We start from the raw sequence: 12769 nt of genomic DNA on the forward strand, positions 1-12769 counted from the left end.
AACTCCCTTGAAATGAAAACATTTTGTCTTAGTTGGTAAGTTTATTTTTTACCCATGGAACATGAATAACAAATATAGGGATCGTATCAGTTATCTATCTCTACTATAATGCTGTGTAACAACCACAAAACATAGCCTAAAAGACCTGTGGGACACCAGCAGGCATACCAGCACATTCAGAATGGGAGTCCTAATAGAAGAGAGAGAAAAGATGGCAGAAAGAATATTTTAAAATGGCCGAAAGCTTTACCAATTCAATAAAAGATATGAATCTACACATTTCAGAATCCCTATAAATTCCAACTTGGATAAACTCAAAGAGATCCACATTTAGACAAATAATAATCAAACTGTCAGTTTGAAGAAAAACCCTTGAAAGCAGCAGTACTGTTACAGGCCATGAATCTCCAATAAGATTAGCAGCAGGTTTCTTACCAGAAACCATGGAGGACAGAAGGCAGAGTGTTGATGTATTTGAATTGCTGAAAGAAAGAGACTGTCGACTAAGACACTAAGACTTCTATATTTATCAAAACTGTCCTTCAAAAATGAAGGATAGTTTAAGGCATTCCTGATAAATAAAAACAGAGATAATCTGTCACTAGCAGACTTATCCAACAAGAAAAATTAGAGAGTCTTTCAGGCTACAATGAAAGGACACCAAACTGTTACTCAAATCCATGTAAAGAAATAAAGAGCGCAGTTAGAGATAACCACATAGGTAAATATAAAGTAAAGTACAACATGAATTTACTTTTTCTTTTTAACTCTTTTTTCTATCTGATTTAAAAGGCAATTGCATAAGGCAATAATTATGTCTGTATTGATGGGCATGCAATGTTTTTATGACAGTATCTACACAAATAAGGGAGCATAGAATGGAGATAAATTGGAGCAATTTTTTTGGTATTCTGTTGTAATTAAATTGGCATTAATCTGAAAAAGTTTGTTTTAAGTTAAGATGTCAATTGTCACTGGGCAACTACTAAGAAAATAACTTTAAAATACAGCAAAATAAATGACAAGATAATTAAATGGTACAAAAGAAAGTCTCTTTTAACACAAAATAACTCAATAATGGATGACTGGAAGAACATAAAGGCATAAGGTGTATAAAAAATAAATTTAAATGGCAGACACAAATTCTGCCTGACCAGTAAATATAAGTGAATTAAAAACCATAATGGGTTTTTTAAAATGATACAACTATATTCTGGCCACAAGAGACATACTTTCAATTCAAAGTCTCAAATAGGTCGAAAGTTAAAGAATGGAAAAAGATATACCATGCAAATAATAACCAAAAGACAGCTGGAGAGGCTATTCTAATAGCAGACAAAATAGACTTTAAGACAAAATTGTTGCTAGAGATAGAGGAATACATTTTATATAACAACAGTGTCAATCCAACAAGAAGATATGACAATTATAAGCATATATGCAACCAAGAGAACCTCAAAGCACATGAAGCAAAAATTGACAGGAAAGTGTATGTGATGGGAGATATTGTTGTTATCATCTTTAGAAAATATAATCTGTGACATGCACTTGAAAAATTATGCTTAGTATCACATTATCTTGTTCTAGTAACTCTCATTTAGATATTTCTTATAGAAATTAATGGACTGATTATCCCTCAAATCTCAAGATCATTTATTAAGACTTCACATTAGCATCCAAAGGCTGATGCAGTGCAGAGTTCATATGATACAACTCATAATTTTAAAAAGAAAGCATACTTTTGTCTAGGTTTTTCACCTTTTATGTATCAGCCTGCCTTCCTCTAGAGGTCTAGATGTGATGTGTTGATAGCCAGCTATTGAGGGCTGTAGGTGCTTTACTCACCTCCAAGTTCTAGAGGCAAATTCTTATGGTCAGCCAGGAAGCTGAGGCTTCCTTCATTGAACATTTAGAATGTTGTTATTGATCCAACAGTTGATATAGTCCACGCCATCCTCATGAATTATTCCTACAAGGAAACAGGATATATCAAAATGGGCTGGGCAAAGTGGCTCACACCTGTAATCCCAGCACTTTGGTAGGCCAAGGCAGGCAGATCACCTGAGGTCGGGAGTTCAAGACCAACATGGCAGAATCCCACCTCTACTAAAAAAAAAAATACAGAAATTAACTGAGCATTGTGGCAGGTGACTGTAATCTCAGGTACTTGGGAGGCTGAGGCAGGATAATAGCTTGAACCCGGGAGGCGGAGGTTACAGTGAGCCGACATCATGCCACTGCACTCCAGCCTGGGCTACAGAGCAAGATTCTGTCTCAAAATATATAGATATAGATGATAGATAGATAGATAGATAGATAGATAGATAGATAGATAGATAGATGAATGTGGTAGATACATTTTCTGGAAATTCTCCCCATAATTCCCCAGGACTTGTGAATGTAATTAGGTATCAAATCTGTGATTGTGTCTTGTTACATAACACAGCTGTCAAGGCAGATTAATGGGGTATCAAGTAGCCTAATCTAAACACATGGACCCTTAAAGGTAGAGAATTTCTCCAACTGGTGGCAAAAGAAGAGGGCAGATGGAAATGTCAGAAACATTGAAAACATAAGGAGGCTTTGACTCACCATTTCTAGCTTTGAAGATGAGGGGGACCACATGAAAACTGTGGATGTCTTCTACCAGCTGAGGGAGGCTACCAGCTGCCAGTCAGAAAATGAATGGGAACTTCAGTCCTATAACTGCAAGAAAATGAATTCTGCCAACAACTTAAATGAACTTTAGGTTGAAGCAGATTCTCCCCGATAGCCTCTTGGAAAGAACTCAGCCCAGCCAACACCTTGGCTTCAATCTTGTGAAACTCAGAGCAGAAAATCTAGCCACGTCCACCCAGAATTATGACCTATACAACTGTGAAGTTCTAAATGAATGTTCTTATAAACCGCTCAGTTCATGGTAATTTGTTACACATCTACAGTAAACTAATACAGTGGATCAACAGAGTACCAGTGTGGAATCCCCTATTAATTCTTATCTTTCTTATTCCATGATCACATGAGTGAGCTACACAGATGTTGTATATAAAGCAAATGTGAAGATCTCTGTGACAAGTAATGGGCATTGCAAATTCAGGGATTTCCCCAACACAGACTGAAAGTATATGGATTTAATGATTGTTGAATATATGATATGGGTTTTATTATTGCTTCAAAACATTGTGTTTTGTTATGGAAGGAGGTTGGGCTGTAATCCTGGCTGGGGGATATATGAACTAAGACAATATTCCTACATAAATGATTGGGAAAATATGTGAGAAATGAATACATGATATATGTGCACAATTTCAAATTTATTTTTACTGCAGCAGATAATGATAAGATGTATTTTCACTGAGGCTGTAGAACTTGAAGGGCTTGTCCAGGGAGATCTTTGAATGTACAGTTTTGGAAACCTTTTCAGAAAATGAATAGAGAAACTTATCTACGGTTGTCCTTTATTGTCCAGTTTTCCCTCACTGAAAATAACCCTGTGTGAGGCACTGGTGATAACTATTAAATTGTTAGTCATTCTGCAGCCCCACCAAAGTACAAAATCTTTCTGCTCTCAGATGCTACATTTCTCCAATGGTAGTAGGCTAACCTTGCACCTTGGCATGAATCAACTCATGGCTGGCTTTAAAATGATTAAGCAAATGCTTATTTGCATTGAATTTTTCATGTCCTTATTCTATATCCCCATGTTGTTCATAAGGTCACATGCTTTCAAACTTTGGTTTGAATGGAAAAGAAACTAGAAGATACAAAGAGCTGAGGTTGATCCTTAACATACAAAATAAGAATTTTCCATCTCTGCCATTCATTATGTCATTTTGTTGTACTCTCTCTCTCTCTCTCTCCCCACCCACTCCTTTCCTCCTTCCCTCTTCTGCCTCCTCCCTTGCCCCTATTTTAAACATATTCCTATTCCATCATAATGCCAAAATGCTTTAGACTGAGCATAACCCTCACTTGAGCTTTTTCCCTTTTATCAGCTAAACTTGGAAATTTTCAAAGGTTAGATATGGTTAGTTACTGTGAAACACTAAGACAGACCTTTTGGCAATTGTCCTTTCATCCAAATGAAGGTTGAACTTTCAAACATTTCATTTAGTAGGCACTGCGTCTATTCAACTGAGGCTGCATTAACACAAAACTTTTTGAAACAAAGTTGTTGAGGTAGTTTGAAAGATAACCCATTCCACAAGATTGGTTTCCTTACAAAGAGGTTATTCTCCTAGTCACAAATCTATACCTAGGCTTAACTTCTTTCTATTTTTAGCTTTATCTTTATTCTTCTGTCCTTCCTCTGTGGTGCTGGGGCTGTTGTAGAAATTACCTAGAGAAAGACCTTTACGGAACAGGGGCAGGGCCTGGCTTAAGATGAGACCTAGAGAGTATTGCTAATAATTACAACAGGAAGTGGAAACACTATTTTAGAATGTTGTATGTGCCATTCATTGTTATCCTAGGTGCACTGGCTGAGCCCCATAAATTATACACATTAATACAATTAGTCAAGTTACAGAAGCTTGTATTCTAAATGAAAATTTCCTGTATCTGAGGCATCAGTGTAAAAGGTAAGATGTGGTACATTTCCAAAACTGTGTCTAAAATTCATTTACAATGGGTAACTAATTCAATGCCCCTAAAGGCAAGGCAGGTAGACAATAGGGAGATGGTGGTAACTATGATAAACTGGGTGTGTCTGCCCTATCTTTTTTTTTTTTTCTTGAGATGGAATCTCCCCCTGTTGCCCAGGCTGGAGTGCAGTGGCATGATCTTGGCTCACTGCGACCTCCACCTCCTGTGTTCAAGTGATTCTCCTGCCGCAGCCTCCCTGAGTAGCTGGAACTACAGGCACTCGCCACCACACCCAGCTAATTTGTGTGTGTGTGTGTGTGTGTGTGTGTGTGTGTGTGTGTATTTTTAGTAGACAAGGTTTCACCATGTTGGGCAAGCTGTTCTTAAACCCTTGACCTCAGGTGATCCACCCACCTCGGCTTCCCAAGGTACTGGGATTACAGGTGTGAGCCAACGCACCCATCTGCATTCGCCCTATCTTAAGGGAATAGCCATTCTCCAACCTCTGCCTCTTGTTGCCACACAGATTCTGAGACCACTGTTGCCCGCTCCTGATTCTTGAAAGAGGAAGCAGAAACATGGATTATTTTATGTGAATGCCTTCATTTATAAATGTTTACTCTTTTTTCATACAAATAAAAAATAGGCAAGACAAACAAAACACTCCTATAGGCTGGATTTAGCCACAGAATCATTAATATCAAGGTGACCATTAAAATCAAGGGTTCCCAGTGATCTCATTTCCCTCCCTAGTTCTCTCTCTTTTACAAGATATACATGTTTAGTATACAAACAAGTATTTTGTTAGGGATAGGTGCACAATAAATTATATAATTTGTTCAAGGATGTTATCTTTTGCATGAAAATCAATCTAGGTGTATGAACTAGCCCTGGGAAATTTATTGGAAGTCAGTAATAAATAAATGTGACCACTGTGTTTATTTTACTATCTTCTGATTAAATTGTGTTGACTGTGGGGTAAATTATTTGATAAGCTGCAATGGGACATTTCCAAGATACTTATTTGGAAAACCTGATTAGAACCCAGTAGAGGGTAAATGACAAAGTCTAGTGAAATAAGTCATTCTTGGAGGCAGTTGTATTCACTCTTCATGACAATTTCTGGAAATAAGCTTTATGGAAGGATGTTGCCTAACTAGGGCTTACTATAGAGGGATTTTCCTGTTCCCGCTGGCAATTTATGTGGTTACTATGAATCAGTGGTAGAACTAGATGAATGTGTTGACTGAATCAATTGGAGTTTCTGTTTGTTTTAAATCAGGCATACAATATATCATGCCCTGCAATGACTTTAAATAGAGATTTAGAATCACTGGATTATTAAATGTGTCATAGGGACAAGTAAAATGCATCAACTTCAGGGATTCCCTGCCAGAAATTTATGTTTATTGGATTCATTGCACAGCAGTATCTGGGAACAGCTCCCCACCACATCCAGCTTGTGTAGGGACAATTCCAGAAAGAAATGGAGAGGTGCTGATTACAATTTTGCAGTGTATTTCCTGAGACCCCTTACCTCTTTCTGACCATGTAATTCATCATTGACATTAATAATAATGACATTAACAATAATGATGGTTGAGGTAATAAAACCTAGATCTTTGTCATATGAAGTTGCTACTTGTGCCCTACCGTATCCCTTTGGTATTCACCTGGACATGCAAAATGCTGCTTGCTACAAACACCTGCAGCTGTTACTCTGTCTGAGTGCTTTTTTTCCCTAGGGTCAAAGAAGCAAGCTCCCCTTGTGTCTAGGATAGGGTCCCCAGAAGTAGCCTTTAACCAATGACTGATGAGGAGTTGATGGATAAAAACACATCAGCTTCTTTGACTGTTAAATGTTGTATCTCTAAGATGTGACTTTGCATTTCCAGCAAGGTCCCATGTGATGCTTATCCTGTTGGCCAGGGGCTACACCATGAGAACCACTGAACTAAAGACATTGAGCCCATCAAGGACTGAGGCATTTTAGGATTTGATCACATGTTATTTTCATAGAATAATTTTTTAAATCTATTTTTAGTTATGCCTCCTACCCACAGAAGTCGATTACTTGAAATAACTTGTAGGGGAAAAAAAATCTTTTCATTTATATTTTATCTTAGCCACTCCCTTACTGTGATTTTGATTTTCTTGCTGTCAGGGTTAACTGTTTTGGTAGGCTTAAACTACCATTAAAAGTCATTAGTGGTATAAATTTTCTAATAATTCAGAAAAATTCTGTTGTATTATTTGTGAATCTAAGTGGGTTAACGAGTTTTATTTACAAATAATATTTATAATAATAGGCCTTTCATGAACATACACAAAAAAATTCTTTCATTAGTACATTTTTCCTGTACATCAACATTTTACATAAAGTACATATGCAAATTTTACAGAATTTTCTCATTCGTGATCATATATCTCTTTAAAGAAAATAACACATCACTTCAGATTCCTGTTAATTTTACCTGCTGTCATCTCCTACCTAAATGAGTCATGTCAAGTATTACGTGCTGCTTCTCCTGACAAGTACATGAAAGTTGGAGCAATTTCACACACTCTGTCCTATTCTTCTGTCATAGTTCTTTAATGCATTATGGGCAGGAAATGACTGACTGATGAGAAGAGTTAGTGGGAGGATGTTCAAATCAAATGGCACTTATCCTTGCCCTCTACCCCTTTATCTCTGACAACTCCCCACAAATGGCTTGTTTTTTCCTGGGCTGGTTTATGGTATAGTCCCATTTGCTGCTAAGCTCTTGAACCTCAGCTCATCTGCTTAATTCCAGGTCTTCTCTCTCAGTTCTGGGCCTGCCTGTCCTCTTCCCCATTGCTGTGCTTCACTTTATGCCTTTTCTCAAGTAAAACTAACATGAGGCTTTTGAGTGTGGCAGATTTCTAAATCTTGGAAATAACGGGAAAGGGAAAAAATGGTGACAGCCCAGCCCAGTACCACAAACTTGCAACAGAATATCATGTCACCATGTTCTCAGTTCTTTAGCTATGCCCGATTACAGAGAATTTCTCCTCAGGCCTCCATATGGCTTATATCTTTGCCTCTTGCTTTCATCCCTTCTTCCCTTCTTGCTTGCCTCCCTCTTGGCCACCTTAGTCTCTCTTATTCTGTTTCATAGTGTAATCTGGCTGTCATTCATTTAAACTTTGAGCAAGGGTCCTCACATTTCTCTATGAAAAAGCTAATCAAGGCCCATCATCAAAGTATTTTTCTAAACAAAAGAGCTATCTGCCTCTGAGAAGATTCGAATCATTCCCCAAGAGAGGATAAAGTGACTACAGTCAGTATTGTTTTAAGTACCATTTTTTAATTCCTGATACATTTGTTAAAGGGAAAACGGAGGCTTACTGCTGAGAGTATTTTTGTGAACTGACATTGGTTTGGAAAGCAAAACTAAGGTGAATTAGGAAGTGCACTGCTGGCTTACGTTAAGGAAGAAAATGTTTAAGGACTCTTGCTAAAGATGGTAAAGAAGGCTTTATTTGAGGAGACTATTGCTATAGGTAGAGGAAAAACTGCAATGAGGTCTTGAAATGGGGGAACAAAATTGGGCTTAACTCTAACTCCAGTAAGAAAAAGTGGGGATTTACAGCCAAGGAGCAGGGTGAGGGTCAGTGGATGGAAAATTACTAAAAGGAAACCTCAAGGTAAGGGTGATTCTTACTGGACCAAATCAACATAATTCCTGCTGAGGCTGACCAGGGTGATTTGATATCATGGATGGGGGAAGAGGAATTTGCATGATACAAAGTGTGGGGATTTTCAGTAAATTAACTTAGCCCCTTCTTGCTTATACTTGATTCTACATGGACAAAGAGGGAAGTCCAAGGTCAGAACTAGGTCAAAGGAGAGTCTTTGTTACTTAGAAGTCATATTCCTTGTTCTAGTTCTGCTTCTGTCTGGCAGTGTGGTCTTTAACAAGCCACTTAATGACTCCCAGCCTGTGTTTCATTTGTAAATTCAAAGAGTTTGTTCTGTGCTTTTCACAGGTGAAACATAAGCCTAAACAAAACAAACAAAAATTCACCACGGTTCCCGTTGAAGCAAGGGAGGAGTCCAGATCCACCCCTTTATTTTGTTCTCTTCCATGCCCTCATGGGCACAGTTCTGAAAACACTAATCTAGATGGTTTTCATAAACAGTTGTTCCCTGCTTTTCTGGAGTTTTTATTAAATTCAGGTTACCATAAATGCTCCTCATACATCAAGCAGAAACCTCTCAGGTGGAAGGCTGAGAAAGGAACTTCCCATGGCCTGACATAGATGAGGAATGTTGGAGCACACTTGATGATTATTTATGGGTTGTTTATGGCCCACTTCCCATCTTGTGTATTCTTAATATTTAAAAAGTCTGTCACAGGTCTGGTCTTTTTTGGAAACAATATACTTGTTGAAAAAAATACTTTTTCTGGGAAAAGAGTGTGGGGGTCATTTTGATTGAGATTTGACATTTGGCAATAATTGATGAGTATGTTTTTTATCTTAAGATGCCTGTGTAATTGGTAATATACTTAAAGCAATCTATTACATTAGTTGGTGACTCCATGAAGAAAGCAGAAGTCACTTAAACCACCTATAGCAGGAATTTGTGACATACCACGAAACTGCCTCAACCCCTTGGGAACTTGATTTCCACTCACTTGTGGAGATGAGTCCCCTGCACTTGCCAAAGACCCATGCCAGCCAAGTGGGCAGTGGGGCACAAAATGGAGGGTCATTCCATGAATGCAGGCACAACTGAAATTAAGTTAACACCTCCGGGGACAATCTTTAAGCAATGGTGAGTAGGAATAGGTAGATTAATGCCCCAGCAACCCCTACCTCCCTGCCTTTGATGGTATAATTTTGAAGGGTATTCTGTGTAATTCTTCCCAGTATCCTCAAGGAGACTGAGTCATCTTTCTATAGAAATAGCATACATTTGATTTTCTTTCTTCCTTTCTCTGTCTCACTTTCTCATCTCTCACTTTTGCATCCTAGGATTACCTCATAAATACTTACCTGCCTTCAAGTCCTTGCCTTAGGGTCTACTTTTGGGGGAACCCAAATTAAACTAACTTTCAATGCTGGCACAACTTCATATACTCAGAATTAAATAGATGGTAGACTTATTTCAAAGCAAAGCTTTAGCATTCTGCAACTACAGTTAACTTTACATATATGTTATTGTTTCAATAAATTGCACTGTGTTCTTGAGAATACAAGCTGAAGTGAAGCAGGGATATAGGTACAGTAATTCTGTTTTTTACAAGATTTATAAATTGAGATAACTGTGAATTATATGGTTTTAGAATTTACCTTTTTAGTTTTCATGGAGCAAGTTTGTTGAGGGTTTTTTATTCAATAAGAAGAAAAATGTGATATGGTCTTATTTTTTTCAATTAGCTGTCCCCCAACTGTGTCAAAACCCCTTTCCCAAAGATTCGATACTACCTTTATGATGTCTTAGTCAGATTCCATAATTCGCATCTTACTTTGAATTCCTGGAAATAATCATTTTATTTCAGAGAATTATTTCCTCCTCAGTGGGAGGTGAGGGAATAATCAGTCTCCATGAACACCCCCCAAAAGACTGGTGGATTTTCCACCTTCTGCATAGTACTCCAGTCTTGATGGGAAAGCAGGGTGGTGTTGGTTGATGATAAGAGTGCCACTGTCCTGGCACCTTCCAATAAATCTGATCTCCACTGTTGGTGGCTCACTGAAGACTCAACGAACTTAGATCATGTCTTCAAATTGGGTCTTTTAAAATCCTATCTGCATCCTGTTGTGGTATGTTTACTTAATCTTTTTTTTTTTTTTGAGATGAAGTCTTGCTCTGTCGCCAGTCTGGAGTGCAGTGGCGCAGTCTCGGCTCATTGCAGCCTCTGCCTCCCAGGTTCAAGCGATTCTTCCAATTCTTCCGATTCTTCCGCCTCAGCCTCCCTAGTAGCTGGGACTATAGGTGCGTGCCAAACACCTGGCTTATTTTTGTACTTTTAGTAGCAACAGGGTCTCACTGTGTTGGCCAGGATGGTCTCGATCTCTTGACCTCGTGATCCACCCGCCTCGGCCTCCCAATGTTTACTTAATCTTAACCGTAAATTAATTTGTACTTCCTGAGTTCACGTGAGCAAGTCTGTTATTAGAAGTCAGTTTGAGTTTTAGAAGTTTATTAGGTATGATTTACTCATAAGTGAATGAGAGTTGGATAAAAACAGGTGGAATGACAAAATCAGAAGCATCAAATATCATGGCTACAGTCACCTTATGACCATCCAGAATTAGAAGGCCATCTGCAGAGATCTGAGAAATGGCAACAAATGAAAGTTTCAGCATGTTTATTTAGTTCAGCATTTGTAGCTGTGGAGTATTTAGATTCACTTTCACCTGAGAGTCCTCTGCAAGAACTATTTTTAAATGCTTGGAATTATTCGTTAACAATTATACAATGTTCTAGATTGCAACATGGGGATCTGTTATCGTTTATGAAAACTTTCATTTCTTGTTCTTTTTACTTAGATTTCTATATCAATTTATACCTTGAATTAAGAAGAATAACATTGAAAATAATAAACCAGAGACATGGGAATACCAATGGAAATGCTTTAAAGTACTTCTCTTTGCTTTTATATGCAGCTGCTTTTATTTGTGGAACCTATTATTTTACAAAGTATTTCAATATTCCTTATGATTGAAAAAGAATGACAAAATGGTATACTTTTGGCAAGTCACTTTGACTACACAGTCTTTGATACTACTTGGCACTATTTCTAAGCCTGCATAGATTCTTGTACCACAAAATAATATATAAATAGATTCATAAAATTCATCATGGGTTTCAAGCTCCATTTGGAGTAGAAGCTGAATATGCACATCCTTTGGAAATTTGAATTCTTGGAACTGGCTTTTTCATTGGAATTATGCTTTTGTGATATCATGTAACTAATTCTTCTCTGGATATGGGTGACCATTTGTTTGATAGAAACTATTGATGCCCATCATGGTTATGATATTCCTCTCAACCCTTTAAATCTCATCCTTTTCTATGCTGGTTCTCAGCATCATGATTTATACCACATGAACTTCATCAGAAACTATGCTTCTACATTTTCATGGTAGAATAGAATTTTCAGAGCAGGCTTTCAGTTTAATGATTTATAATGAAAACATGAAGAAGTTTGAGAAAAAGACTGAATAAATATCTCCTATAGACTTTTCTGAACATATACATTTTCCCGAATTGAAACTAGTAGCTAACATTGCTTCTGGGGAGCAGAAATAAGCATGTTCCTTGGTTGCTAAGTGATAAAAAGAATATTAATAACCTTTAATTATATTCCTAGTGGAGACTTTTTCTGCCTTACCCACAAATTCCGTATATGTAGAAATATGCAGATCCTGCAAAACCAGTCCCCTCTTCATCACTTCAGTGCCTTACTCTTTCTCTTACCCCACTTTCTTCTCTCCCTCATTTCCTCCACTCAAACTTTCCTCTTTCATTCACTGTCTCTTATTTCTCCCTCACTTGTAGGGGCTAAATTGGCTATCTTCATATTATAAAGTTCACACTTTTCTTGACAATCTCTGGTCAAACAGCTTCATTCAGTGATTGCTTTGTGAACATTCCTGTGTATCATAAGACATATCTTATTTCCAACTGATATGGTTTGGCTCTGTGTCCCTATCCAAAGCTCATCTCAAACTGTAATACCCACGTGTTGTGGGAGGGACCTGGTAGGAGGTGATTGGATCATGTGGGCAGTTTCCCCCGTGGTGTTCTCATGATAGTGAGTTCTCAGAAGAACTGATGGTTTAAAAGTATGTGGCTTTCTTCGCTTGCTCGCTCTCTCTCCTGCCAGCATGTACGACATGCCTTGCTTCCCCTTCACCCTCTGCCATGACTGTGTTTTTCGAGCCCCCCCTCCCCACCAGCCATGCAGAACTGTGAGTCATGTAAACTTCTTTCCTTTATGAATTACCCAGTCTCAGTTACTTCTTTATAACATTGTGAAAATGGACTAATACACCATCAGAAAACTGATATCATTAGCTAAGATTTACATCTTTTTTTGTTTCATAGAATACTTCTAGTTAGGCATGTGTTCTGACTACTCTTTCTCTGTTGGGTAGAAGAAATAGAACTGCATAGATTTGGCAGACGGACTTTGGTGTACATCCTGGT

General features: G+C 37.9%; 1 protein-coding gene and 1 pseudogene across 20 annotated transcripts in view; both read left to right on the forward strand.

Moving 5' to 3' along the window:
* The window catches only part of SYTL5 (synaptotagmin like 5), a 242570-nt gene that overhangs the window by 23633 nt on the left and 206168 nt on the right, over nt 1–12769 (forward strand). The gene's annotated exons all lie outside the window — the stretch shown is intronic.
* Nucleotides 10314–11785, forward strand: LOC100385573 (methylsterol monooxygenase 1 pseudogene; annotated as a pseudogene).

The sequence above is a fragment of the Callithrix jacchus genome, chromosome X, assembly GCF_049354715.1.
Source record: "Callithrix jacchus isolate 240 chromosome X, calJac240_pri, whole genome shotgun sequence".
Taxonomy (NCBI): domain Eukaryota; kingdom Metazoa; phylum Chordata; class Mammalia; order Primates; family Cebidae; genus Callithrix; species Callithrix jacchus.